Raw genomic sequence first — 13,363 nt, forward strand, 5'->3', positions numbered from 1 at the left:
TATGATATTTGACTTTTTTTACGAGTTACCGGAAGGCAGACACATTTGCTCGGGTTAAGACACATTCCCCATTCATTACACCATTCATGTATATTGCACAGGCTACTGTTCAGGTCGTTGTAAACCGTGATTGGAAGTGATTTCTTTAAACTAAACACAATCACCTGCAAACAACCTTATTTCTACACTAGGGTGGATAACAGCTCCGGAGGGAATCATCGGTAAACCGTGAAACTCTTCCGTGAAATTCGCCCAGTACATCATATAAAGAGTGTGAAACACCGTGTATATATCTTAAACATCCATCTTTATTATTATCACCGCTTTGTGATCGGTGAAATGCAAGGAAAGTGTCCGCTCCCGAGCGAAAGAGAAAGCGTGCCAAGAGCGACCGCGTTCCCCGTTCGCCCCGTGAGAATTAACGGCAAGGCTAGAGGGAAGACACACCGCGCGTAGCGTTCCACGACGCGATGGTCGGTAGCATGCCAAACGAAAGCCAACGGAACGCGATCGTGCAAGTGCTCCGGCTTCGCGAAAATGCGCGGCGTTTACTGCACATAAGCGCCCCAAAACCAAACATCTTGCTCAAGGCGTGCTTTGCGTTTTTCGTAGAAATAATTTCTTTATCGTATACATTAAGACGAAAAGATGAAAGCTCACTAGATTATATCGCTCGCAAAGTATGTCTTTTAGTGTGAATAAATCATGGAACACTACGATGCCTTGTAAATTATGATATCTAGTGAATTGCTCATCTAGTGAGCAATTCATTAAACTAGAGCTGGCTACATACTACTATTATTACTACTACTACTACTACTACAGAGGAGGGAACGACCCACACCCTAAGGAGCTTCGCCCCTAAAAGAAGATGGCTTTCGCCTTCGAGTCGTCTTAGGCAAATGCATAATGGGACCCTGTGAGTCTTTTAGGAGCTTGCTCGCCAAGCTTCTTATACTCGCGCCTTGTCCTCACCTGCGTGACCGTCGGCGGCACACACCACGCTCGGCGCAGTTGCGCTCTCTCCGGTGATTTCAAGAATGCTCACTAGATGGCGCCGCCGCTCAAGGCGGCACACACCACGCTGGGCGCAAGCGCTAGTTAGGTGACTGCTCGAGGGCCGCACCTCTCGTTTCGCTGGCTTCCTTTCTCTTCGCCGGGAGCTCACTAAGTGAACACTCTTCGTTGCCGCTCCGCAGCATGAACGGCAGCAGCGCGACGGGCTCGCGACGCAACAGCAGCTCGGGAAGATCTCGCCTTGCCAATAACCAGCCAACACATGATGTCACGTTACGCTCTCCGATGCGTATCGTACGACTGCAAACGTCCCACCACCATCGGGGGCACCTGTATCGATGCTGCCTTCTCGAACATTGCATTGCGTCCTATCATCGATGATCCCTTGGCAACATACTTTACTGATCATAAAGCAATCATCTTTAAAAGGGAAACGAGTCCCCAAGCTCATCGAGGGACGCCCCTCTTGTACTTTGTAAAAGGACATCTCTTGTGTATATGTAATGCATATAGTTCATCCATCATAAAGCAATCATCTTTAAAGGGAAACCAGTCCCCGAATTCATCGAGGGACGCCCTTCTTGAACTTGGTAAAACAACATCTCTTGTGTATATATAATGTTTATAGTTCATCGAAATGTATATATACTTCATCAAAATGTATATAGAGCATCCAGCCTTACATTAATAAACATTGTGTATGTAATGCATATATAACAACGTTGTCACGTTTATATACGATGGTAGAGGAATGTGGTTGAACTTGGTAAAAGAACATCTTTTTTTGTATATATAATGTTTACAGTTAATCCAAATGTATATATACTTCATCAAAATGTATATAGTGCATCCAACCGTAAATTTATAAACATTGTGGATGTAATGTATGTATAACAACGTTGTCACGTCTATATATGATGGTAGAGGAATGTGCACGAAGCATTCGCGGGTTACCCGATCATCTCCGAGCAAGCTCCTCTAACATCATTCACTTCGTGGATATGGCGGTGAATGCTTTTTTTAAAAAGTACAATGATCGCACCACGCCCATTCAGGAGTCGACCACTGAGAGTGATTTACACTATTGTATTGTAAATACATCTTACTACGACTTTAAGATGCGAAAGCTTTGTATTTGCGTTAGTATGATTACACTAATTCTGTTCAGAGTACTTTCCGACGACCGTGAACGGGTCAGCAAACGTCGATTTATAAAAGCAGGGATTAAAACATGTCGCAAAAAAAAATCTCCGCACAGCCTGCCAATATTTCGTATCACCGTCGTGCATCCCCTTTTTCTTCGTGCTCTCAACCTTTTTATTTCTAGTGTACGTTTTAAGTACTTACGACGCGCTTGCATTGCAGCTGCTGAAAATTTGGATCTAATGGAAGGTTGTTGCCTGTAACCACTAATTAATTTATTTGAATGACATCACACGTCGTTTGTCATGCGTTTAAAACTCCGAACAACGGAACTGAACCAAAGGAGCGGGCTTGGCAAGCGAGCACGCGCAGCACGCGGTATACATGCATTACGCTATAACGCAGACACGGAAGCCGAAGCCCGATCGCTGAAGTCAGTGACCGAAAACGGCCCGGAAAGTCATTTTGAGTGCGCCACCGCAGCATAACAGTAAGGAAAAGAAATCCTCGCCATACATGCAGATGTACACATTCATGGCTAGCAGACGACACCAGCAGCAATCGACACTGAATGTGCTCCTGATGGCAGCTCCGCTCGATTTCGTGGGGCATTTTGCTTGAACATTAAATACAAATTGTTTTACGAACTTGCCCAGTAATGTTTCAATAACTCGAGGAGGACAGACTGGCCGGCAGCGTCTAGCAGTCTTCACGTAGCGAGCGCGCGGGCGAAGAGCGGCACCAGAGTCCTCCCTCTGACGTCACACGCGAGAGGGCGCCTCTCAAAGATCTTGGGCGAATACCGATGCACAATATAAACGGACTCGCCGCAAACTTCGTGGGAACTACGTTCTAAAATCGAGCTTCGACTGAAGTCCGATTGAATGACTTGCAGGCAGCACTGGCTACTACTGAAGCAGATTTTGCTTCTCAGTTTAGGTCGGCGCGCAACAGAAGCATCGCTAAGAATTTGACGACCTCATTGTATATCGAATAAATACCAGCTGACCCGGTGAGTGTGGGAGATGGGAATTTAGATATTAAACTCTGTAAATGTTTCTACAATGTTGTAAGTGCCACAAAGCGTCTCATTTCCAGGATTTTGGGACATTTGTGCGTGGCGCCATCTCTTGGCGGTAGCAACGGCGTCTTGAAATAACTGAATGGGAAATGGGCGAAAAAAAAAATATCGCTTCAAAAAAGCAAGCTTTCAAAAACGACTTCGGGTTCTATACAACAGAGACCAACTGGAACGTTTTGGCAAAATTATAGTGTCGCACTACAAATCGTGTGGCTTCCCAGGACAATTGAACACCGCCCATTAGATACACATGGGGCCCCATTGTAAAATTTTAAACACTTCGGGAAGCCACGCGGTTTGTGGTGCGACACAGTAATTTTAACAGAATGTTCGAATAAGTCTCTACTGCATAGAACAGGGAGTCGTTTTTGACAACTAAATTTTTTCGTCAGATAGAACTTTTCCCCCTATTTTCCATTCAATTACGGCAGGACACCACAGTCACCGACGAGAGATGGCGGTACGTGCATATGTCGCCAAATCCGGGTCATAATCGGAACGAGGGGTATTGACACGAAAATTTTCAGTTGTCATTCTTTTTGCGTCGAGTCAAAGGCCAAGCCCTCAAGAGCCTAGAAAACGTACTGGTAAGCGTGAGTGCACACTGAAAAAATATTCTCATGATATTTTGAAGAGATAGTTTAGGTTTAATATGTACCCTGACGCCACGACACGGTATTAGCGTCTGCTCACGTGCTCACGCAAAATATCCTGACGTTACCATGCCCGCTCCGCGTCATGGTAGCGTTAGTGACGCACAAGCGGCCATATTGAACGTTTTTGGTGCCGTAACACCTGGAATACTGGTGCTAGGTGTTAACACGTCATAACACCTAGCATTCTGGGCGTGAGCACGGTGTGCGTGAAGTCACCAGAAACGATACTGTAGGCTGACTCACGATACTGTCGATGTCAGTAGGTGCGCCATGCGAAAGTCGACTGTAATGTCAAAATAAAGTGTCTTAACAGAATTTACTGAGCTTCACACTTTCTCAGAGCCGTCCCTGTGTTTGGAAGATTTGTATGGCACAGTAAACTCAGCTTCGAAATTGGTGTATTACACCTTTAAGTTTGCCACGACGGTTTATGGTTACGGTGCTCGGCTGCTGAACTGGAAGTCGCGGATTCGATCGCGGCCGCCGACAGTCGCATTTCGATGGGGCTGAAATGCAAGAGGCCCGCGTACTGTGCGGATGTCAGTGCACGTCAAAAAACAACCCCTCCACTAAGGCGTACCTCATAGTCATATCATGTTTTTGGCACATAATAGAAAGGCATTGCTGACATTGGCAATATGTACTCGGTGGTGTCTTGTATCGTGAATTATTTCACGCTTGCGCACATTGCTCAACATGAACTCTTTTAATTAAGCTGGTTAGTCAAAAGCATTTATTATGATTATTGTTTGCACTGAACTAGACATGTGCGCCGGACCCAAAATCACAGGCGGCGGCGCGCCGATGTTTGCTCCTCCGGCGGCGGCGCGGCGCGGGGGGAGGGGGGGAGGGATGGTGAGCAGTGGATGCGATAAGTTGCGAAAACTATCATCATCATGAACTGGCCTCTTCTCGTCCTCTTCTTTCATCTTCTGCCTCACTCCCAGAACACGCACGCAGATTTGTCCTGCGTGAATGCAATAAGTCTGATGGGGCGAGATCACGAGTGCAGAGGAGGAGAGAGAGAAGAGATAGAAAGAAACAGAACACAAAAAAAAGAGATAGAAAAAAGAGAGAGAGCAATTAAGTATAACCATATATAGTATAGTATAGTATAGTATAGTATAGTATAGTATAGTATAGTATAGTATAGTATAGTATAGTATAGTATAGTATAGTATGGTATAGTATGGTATAGTATAGTATAGTATAGTGTAGCAAGAGGTGAGAAAGGGGAACTGGGTTGAGGAGGAGAGGGAAGGAGGTGAGAGGGTAATGCATTGCATAGTCTTGTATAGTATAGAATATCAAGGGGTGGGAAAGGGAAGTGATGGTACGGAGGGAGGGAAAGGAGAACGGCCACGCCACCAGCTCCGCCGCTTCCTCCCACCACCATTAGTTCGTGGCTGCCCCAATATTTTAACTGGTTTGCTTTCCGGTACTCAGAGTGGCGTAGGCTTCGAAGATGACTGTGGCCGACGCTTTGCGAGTTTTCGTGCCTTTATGAACAATGCGGGAGTCTGGAACACGGGGCTAGAATAGTGGTCCGGACACTGCGCCGTCTCGCTCGAAAACAAAAGAAAAAAAAAGACAAAGCACGCTGAAACGACGAAGTTCGAAAGAAATAGAAATGCATTATGAGATTTCATCGCGCTGAGAGGCAGGGAAAGGGACAAAAGAACAATAACGTGGCCGGGCGCTAACGGCGACCGAATGCGCTCGACACCGGGAGCAAACAATTGAACTGTTCTCTGCTGGTTTTTTCCTCCCACCTTGGCCACATGTTGGCAAACGCGAACAGCGCAAAGCTATTGTGGCTTTCGCAGGCACTGCGGTGGCGTCGAATGCAAGCGGGTCTTTGTTTTCTCTTTGCTCTTGATTCTTTGGGTGAGAAAAGGAAAGCGTGGTATGCGGTGCTAGCACCAGACGTTGGATAACGATGACGCGCAAACATGTGTTTCTTTTGTGAGATTTTGCGCACCGTGTCGTTGTAATAAAAACAATACGACGCTATATAGAGGAAGAGATAGAGAGGGATAGATTAACAAAAGATGAAGGTATTAGCGTGGCTACATGCAGGGTTTGTAACTCTAGCTTGGGGCATGAAAAAACGACATAAAGGGGCCGAGGAACAACAAACAACAAAAAATCATTTGTAGGGATTTCCTTTCTGCGAGCCATTTGTTCACCGCACGACGATTTTTTGGCGCCCCGTTTTATCAGAACTTCCACTGCGGCACTACCCTCTGTCGGATTCCACCCATGACGATAGTCCCTGGAATCGGACAATAAAAAAAACAACAACACAATTTTCGCTTCTGATGCAAATTTTTAAGGCGACAGCCTTAAGTGCCTCGCCAAGACGCTGAGCGTGAAAAACGTGGCGTGCTGCGCAAAAAAAAACCCACAACGAATGTATAAAATTCGGATAAAAACCAGGGTTCGAGCCGTAATCGAACCCGGGTATCCTCGTGGCAGTCAAGTGTTCTACCACAGAGCCACTCCAGTGCTTGTAACCCGCTGTTGAAAAAGGCCCTATACGAGGAGTCTCAAACTCACCTTAGCTAGCGGACCGCAGTCACGAATTTAGTCCCGCATGGGCCGGGACAGTGAAGAAGGGTTGAAGTGGGGAGAGGCTGGGGAAGAGGAGCTTGAACGAAATGTACACTAACGTTGCCATTTGAAAGACGGTCTTTCCCACATTTATAATAAGGGCAATTTCTGAAGGGGATTTGGCGTGAGTATTCGAGATACATATAGATACCGATCTCGTGAATGACTAAAACTTGGACGCCGATTCTGAAATATGGAGTCATTGTTTCACGGTTATGTTTCAAAACACGGTGATTGCATGGAGTGCCTCACCGACGTCACTGATACCAAGCAAAAAAATTCTTGGTACCAGTCACGTCCGTGTAGCTCATGGACTTATTTAAAAAAATGTGGGAAGTTTGCACTAGCGGCGAAAGGCTGGACGAACTTAAATAGTAAGTAAGGTCTTATTTAGCAGAGTCTTCATTAACAAAGTTTAATTAACGTGGACCTAATTAGGAAGGTAATATTGCGAAGTTTTAATTAGCAAGTCGTTAAATAACATTGATCTAATGACCAAGTAGTTAATTAGCATGCTATTATTTAGCATGGTCTTAATTTCTTTGATCTTAGCATGGCTTGGCCATCTAACTTGATCTTGGCATAGCTTGGCTGAAAGGGACACTGAAGCATGAAGACTGACTAAGAATATGAAGAGGACGAAGAGAGCCAGAGTGCGCGCTGGCCGCTGATGATAGTAGTGTCGACTCCGCACGGCATAACGGAAAGCTTAAGAGCTCCGCTGTAAAATTTGGGACGAAGACAATCGTGTGCAGGCCGGGCCGCTAGCGAAAGGTCCGCGGGCCGCGTGCTTGGGACCCCTGCCCTATACAGTCATCATTTCGGGCGTGGAGTGACGTTAACAAACGCAATACTGCGTGGCAGAAGCGTCGAATGCACCAGGCATCACAGCATCTGAATCGCGTAACGAGTGAGTGGCGCAAAGCTTATCACCCATTACAAAGAACTCAGCAATAATTCACCATTATCATCATCATCTGTACAACATGAACAAATTGTGCACCTGCGTAGGGCGCATATTTTCTTACAGACACGTGCTGGGTGCTTTGCTAAAGCCTGCGCAACATAAAAAAAAGGCATACGAAGATAAAGGCATGCAAGATGAGGCGTCCAAAGGGTCGATTTAATGCAAAACATGTCTACCTACCTTTTGCGGCTCATTTGTCATTCATGAGTGTAACCAGGTTACAACATAAAAAAAAACTCACAGAGTCATTTATGCATTCACCTAACAGACGACTCGAAGGCGAAAGCCATCTTCTTTTAGGGGCGAAGCTCCTTAAGGCGGCACCCGTTCGTCCCTCGTAATCGTCGTCATCGTAGTAGTCCGTAACAAGTCTTACGCTTTGACCCAAGGTGGTGCCGTGGGAGATTTCTCCTGTGCGTTGTTGAACAATAAAAAATTCGCAGCGTGCGCGTTAACTAAAAGCCGAATTCTTCTGTCTCTCATTCCCCATTAGCAGCCATTGGCATGTTCCAGTAGGAAACGTTAGTAGAAGTAGAAGTGTAAGTGTTAGCTAAAAGCCGACTTCTTCTGTCTCTCATTCCCATTAGCAGCCATTGTTTACCTCCAAGGTAGTGCCTGGTGAGATTTCTCCTGTGCGTGATCAAACAATAAAATTTGTTCAAAACGCCGTTGATTGATGAAATAAACCAACGAAAGACGCCAGATGTTTTGTAAAAGCAGAACGAAAGAACGCCAGATGTTTTTCTTAAAGTGTAGTAGTAGTTGTTGTATGTAGCCACCTCGCCCGATCGTCAACGGGTGAGGTGGACCGGCAACGGCGCGAGGACCCTGCCGTACGAGAGTTAAATCACACTAAAAGACATACTTTGCGGGCGGTACACTCTAGTGAGCTTTCAACTATTTTCGTCTTAATGTACATGATAAAGAAATTATTTCTACGAAAAACGCAAGGCACCTTGAGCAATATATTTGGTTTTGGGACGCTAAATGGAACCATGAGGCGATGCGAAACCGGAGCACTTGCACGATCGCGTTCCGTTGGCTCATCAAAGCGAGTGGCAGAGGGTTACTAGCAGCAGTTCTAGGTCGTGCCGTCTCCCGGTGCCCGCGATCGGCCTAGCCGGTCGCCTGCAGCGCGAGGATGGCATTCCGAGCCCCACCCCCTAAAGCGCATTGCTTTAGTTTTAACACGCCCACCGACTCATCCGCCGATGACATCATCGACGCGATTGAGGAAATAACCGGACCAAGAGGACTCAAGTCTTTACAGCACGAAGGTGGAACTAAGTTTTGTATCGCCGTAGCCACGGCTGCGGCGGCAGGGAAGCTTTCGGCACGTGGGAGCTTCGTGCTCAACGGTGCTGCAGTACCGTAGCCCAGATCGGCCCTCAAGTTGTCACCGTCACGGTCTTTCGGTGTCCCCTCTTCGGCGGCGACGCCTCCCTGGCCGCGGCGTTCGCGCAGTATGGTAAAGTCCTGGAGATCTACGAGCAAACTTTTAAAGGACGCCAACATGTGGGCAACAGTCTACGGGTCGTGCGACTGGAAATGTCAAACCCGTACCCAACTTTATGTCTGTACAAGGACATAGAGGTATGTGTGACTATAATGGCGTGACAAAAGTTTGCTCCCGATGCGCCCAAGAGGGCCACGTTGGAAAGGACTGCCACACGCCGCGATGTGCGAGGTGTGAAGCGTTTGGCCACGACACGACCGGTTGCTCCGCCCCGTGCCGCCGCTGCGCCGGGGATCACGCTACGGCAGACTGCTTACAGCCAAGGTCGTACGCCGCGGCTGTGGGGGAGAGACCAGAGGCACGTGGGAGGACAGTTGCTACGGAAGATGAAACGCGTGGTCAAGACATGGCGGCGCCAAACGAAGCACACGAGGCACAAGCCAGAGAGACGGACAGCTCTCCTGAAGAAGCACGCGTCAAGGACTGGAGCACGTGGGCCGACGACGCGTCCTCAAGTCTACCAGCGGAACGAGGCACGGCAGCCTCTACGGATGCGGAGTCGCTGTCCGGACTGAGTCAAGCGGCATCAACGGAATCGGAGAGCTCGGGAACGTCAACATGCCACAGCGCGAAAGCCTCGCAGTCACCTTCCCCTTCAGGTGCCGAGTCCGCGCCGAGCAAGGCCCCGTCCGTGAAGCACACCGGTAGCCAGGTGGCCGCCGGGCGAGGACACCGCACGCACGTGGTGGATTCCCCTATTAGGCGGACCACTACCGAACCGGCAAGCACACCACAATACCAGCAGCCGCTGAGCCCGACATCTCAGGCGGTTAAACAAAGCCGAGACCCCAGCCTTCGAAACCCGTTGTACCAGTTAACCGACGTCCTCGGACAAGGAGATAACATGCACGTCGACAAACCGGACCTGAAACGGCCACACTACTCGTCGTCGTCAAGTGCCGACGAGCCCGGAAACCCCCGCAAGCTGCCGGCGACGGAAACGTCGCGTCCCGGGACCTCCCCGGGCCCGAGACCCAAGACCTGTAACGGACGTTGTTTGGCCCGTCGTTCGCCGACGGGAAGGTATTGGTTTGGTTCTTTTCCGCTTGACCTTCTCTAGAGCCATGGTTAACGTTCTAACTTTAAATGTACAAGGATTTTGCAAACCAGATAAGCAGACGGAAGTATACATTACGCTAGAGAAACAGTTCGTCGATATTTTATTTCTACAAGAAGTGAATTTTGTGTCGCCGTCGGATGAGCCGCCTTTCAGAGGCGGTTTAATCTTCCATGTTTTTTTCTCGCTTCCACACGCAGCTGCGGGGTCGGCGTTGTGATAACGAACACCGCCCCCTTTTCGTCTGTCTTCAATACGGTTGATAGTGAGGGGCGCGTGTTGGTTTTGAAATGCGCAGTAGGAAGCCTGCGCATGCGCTTCGTTTGTGTGTATGCGCCAACAAGGGCAAGATATACAAATGCGTTTTTCCGATCCCTGACACCCTATCTCTTAGATGAGTGTGCCAGTTTTGTGCGGGGATTTTAATTGTGTCTTAGATAGCATCTGAGACGTCCGTGGCCCAGGCCAGGGTAGGAACACAAGCAATGCACGAGAACTCGCCACCTTAGCCCGGGACTTTGGCCTTCACGACGCGTGGGTCCTTAAGAAAGGCGGAACATTTGTTCCGACGTGGAAAAGAGGAACCTCCGAAACCAGATTGGACAGGTTCTACGTGAGTGAGGGCCTAATTCCCGTGGTAGCTGACGTGGCGGTAGGCTCGTTTCCGCCAGAATCGGGTCGCATATCCGACCATTATCCCGTAATCCTATCTATGGCTTTGCCAGATCGTCGCCTAGAAGGGAAACGTTTCTGGAAGTTTGACCTCGCGGTGCTTGCAGACGACGAAGCGAAAGATATCCTACGCGCGGGGATCAACAGAACGCTGACAAACGCGAGAAACCCTTCCCTGGAGTGGGACGCCCTCAAGTCGCAGTGGCAGCACTGGGCGAAGGAGAGTGGCAGGAATGCGAAAATGAGGCTCGCGCGCGATCTGAATGAAACCCTGAGAAGGATCAGGATAGTTAACGCCGGAGCCCCCGCTGACCCAACTACGAGAGAGTATTTGGAACTATTGAGAGCGAGGTACGATAGGCTCTTCCTGAAGACGACCCAAAAGGCGAACCTATACGCACAGGACACCATTTTCCGAGACGCTCCGGAGCTCACCCGATTTTTGCGATCGCGGCGCTCGCCAGACGGCCCGAGCAGTTATGTAATGTCAGTTAGCATGCCGGACGGGTCTGTGTCTGAATGTGTCTCCGATATAGACAGGCGCTTCTCTGAATACTTCGCAGACCTGTTCACCGAAGGAGATATGGCCGCAGATTCGGACGCGCTCAATAATGAGCTTGAAGGACTGTGCGCGACAGTATCAAAATTGCCGGCTGCAGCGAGCGAGAGCCTCTTGAAAACGGTCTCCGCGGCCGAAGTATTTTCGGTATTACGGTCGATGAAGGTGGGTTCAGCCGCGGGCCCGGATGGCCTGCCTACGGAGTTTTATAAGGAATTCTGGCCGGAAATCGGTAAAGGCCTTGTAGGAATGATAAATGAAATCCTATGCAATGAGAGGGTGCCGGAGTCGTTAAAAGAAGGGAAACTAATTTTAATACCTAAAGAAGGTAAAGATCACCGACTACCCGGGTCATGGCGACCGATAACCGTACTAAATGCCGACTATAAGATATTTGCGGCGGTCCTGGTGAGCCGACTCAAACACTGGTGGCCAGATGTGATATGCACCCAACAAGCGGGCTCGGTCGTCGGTAGAAACATCTTTAACGCCCTGACGCTCACTCGTGACCTTCTCGCCTACATGGACCACACAAGGACACCGGGCCTTTGTGTATCCCTCGATCAGGAACATGCATTCGACCGAGTTCGGCACGAATACCTCTTTGCCATATTAGGAGTATACGGATTCCAGCCAAAAGTAATCGATCTGTTCCGGATCATATACGGTAATATGACGAGCACCCTGGTGATAAATGGGGTGGCAAAGGGGAAGATACGGCTAACCAGAGGCGTTCGACAGGGGTGCGCCTTGAGCCCCATGCTGTTTGTCCTATGCATCGACCCCTTCATACGCTCGATATCGGCGGACGCAAAAATACGCGGACTCCCCCTTCCGGGAACAGAGACGGTGACAGTATCTGCGTATGCGGATGATGTAACGGTTTTTGTTAGAGACCTAGATAGTTTGTTTCAGGCTCTGAGGCGCTTTGAAGATTACGGTAGGCTCTCGGGAGCGAAACTAAACATCAGTAAAAGCAGTGCCTTGGTGCTGGGCGACCTGCACCAGACGAACCTACCTTGTAATCTAAGGATAGAAAAAAAGATAAAGATTCTTGGGGTCACGTTCGAGAAAAAGGAGTCGCATCAGATGTCTGGGACGATTTGGTACAGGAAGTAGTGGATTCCACACAAAAGGCAATGAGGTGTAACTTCTCGTTTGCTGAAAAGGCATACCTCATTAAGTGTATCTTTTTGGCACGCGTCTTCTATGTTGCACGTGTAACGTTGCCTCCGCCACCAGTGTTGCAGGTTCTTCACCGAGCCGTGTTCTCCTTTTTTGGGACGGAAGCACGGAGCGCCTCCAGAGAGACGCGCTACGCCTACCGCGGTGCCTCGGCGGCTACGGTCTCCCGTGTATAGGGACGATGGCGCAGCTGCTCGCACTTAGGACAGTGCTAGGAATATTGGATGATGTAGGGGCACCCGCAAGGCCACTGGCCATGTTTTTTCTAGGCCCGCTGCGCAGAACACTCGTCCCCAGGGCATTAGGAAACCTATACCCGAGTGCGGTGATCACCCCCGCTTACTACCGAGCGCTAGTTGCGCTTTCACGGGAACTCACGGCTTTGGACCCCGACCTAAATCCACGGGAAGTTCCGCCAGCAAGGCTGTGCGAACAACTGGTGTCAGCCAGAACGACACTAAATAGCCCGCCACCAACGTTCCCCTGGCTGGAACTGACGTCAGGTAGATTACCCAAAGAGGCTGCCGACCTACAGTGGCAGAGGGCCTGGCGTATCTTGCCGACCCTGGATCGCCTCCAGCGATGGGGGATAGTGCAGTATGCGAGGTGCCCCAACTGCGGCAGTACCGAAACAGCGGCACACGCCGTCTCGACCTGTGTGGTCGCAAGGACCTTCTGGCGACTGGTTCATAGAAGTATGCCCAGTTTGCGTGTAGCGAACTACTACACGAGAGACCGGTGCCCCCGAGGGGCCCTCGGCAGGTTAGCTATAGCCGCGGGCGAATATGTGCTCTGGCGCAATCGCTGCAGGGCATGCGTCCGTCGGAGACGTTTGTGGCTACAGTGGCCGTTGTTAGCTCAGTTTAGGAGGACAATATTAAGCTTTCTGGAGGCCCA

The sequence above is a fragment of the Rhipicephalus sanguineus genome, unplaced genomic scaffold, assembly GCF_013339695.2.
Source record: "Rhipicephalus sanguineus isolate Rsan-2018 unplaced genomic scaffold, BIME_Rsan_1.4 Seq533, whole genome shotgun sequence".
NCBI classification, from domain to species: Eukaryota; Metazoa; Arthropoda; class Arachnida; order Ixodida; family Ixodidae; genus Rhipicephalus; species Rhipicephalus sanguineus.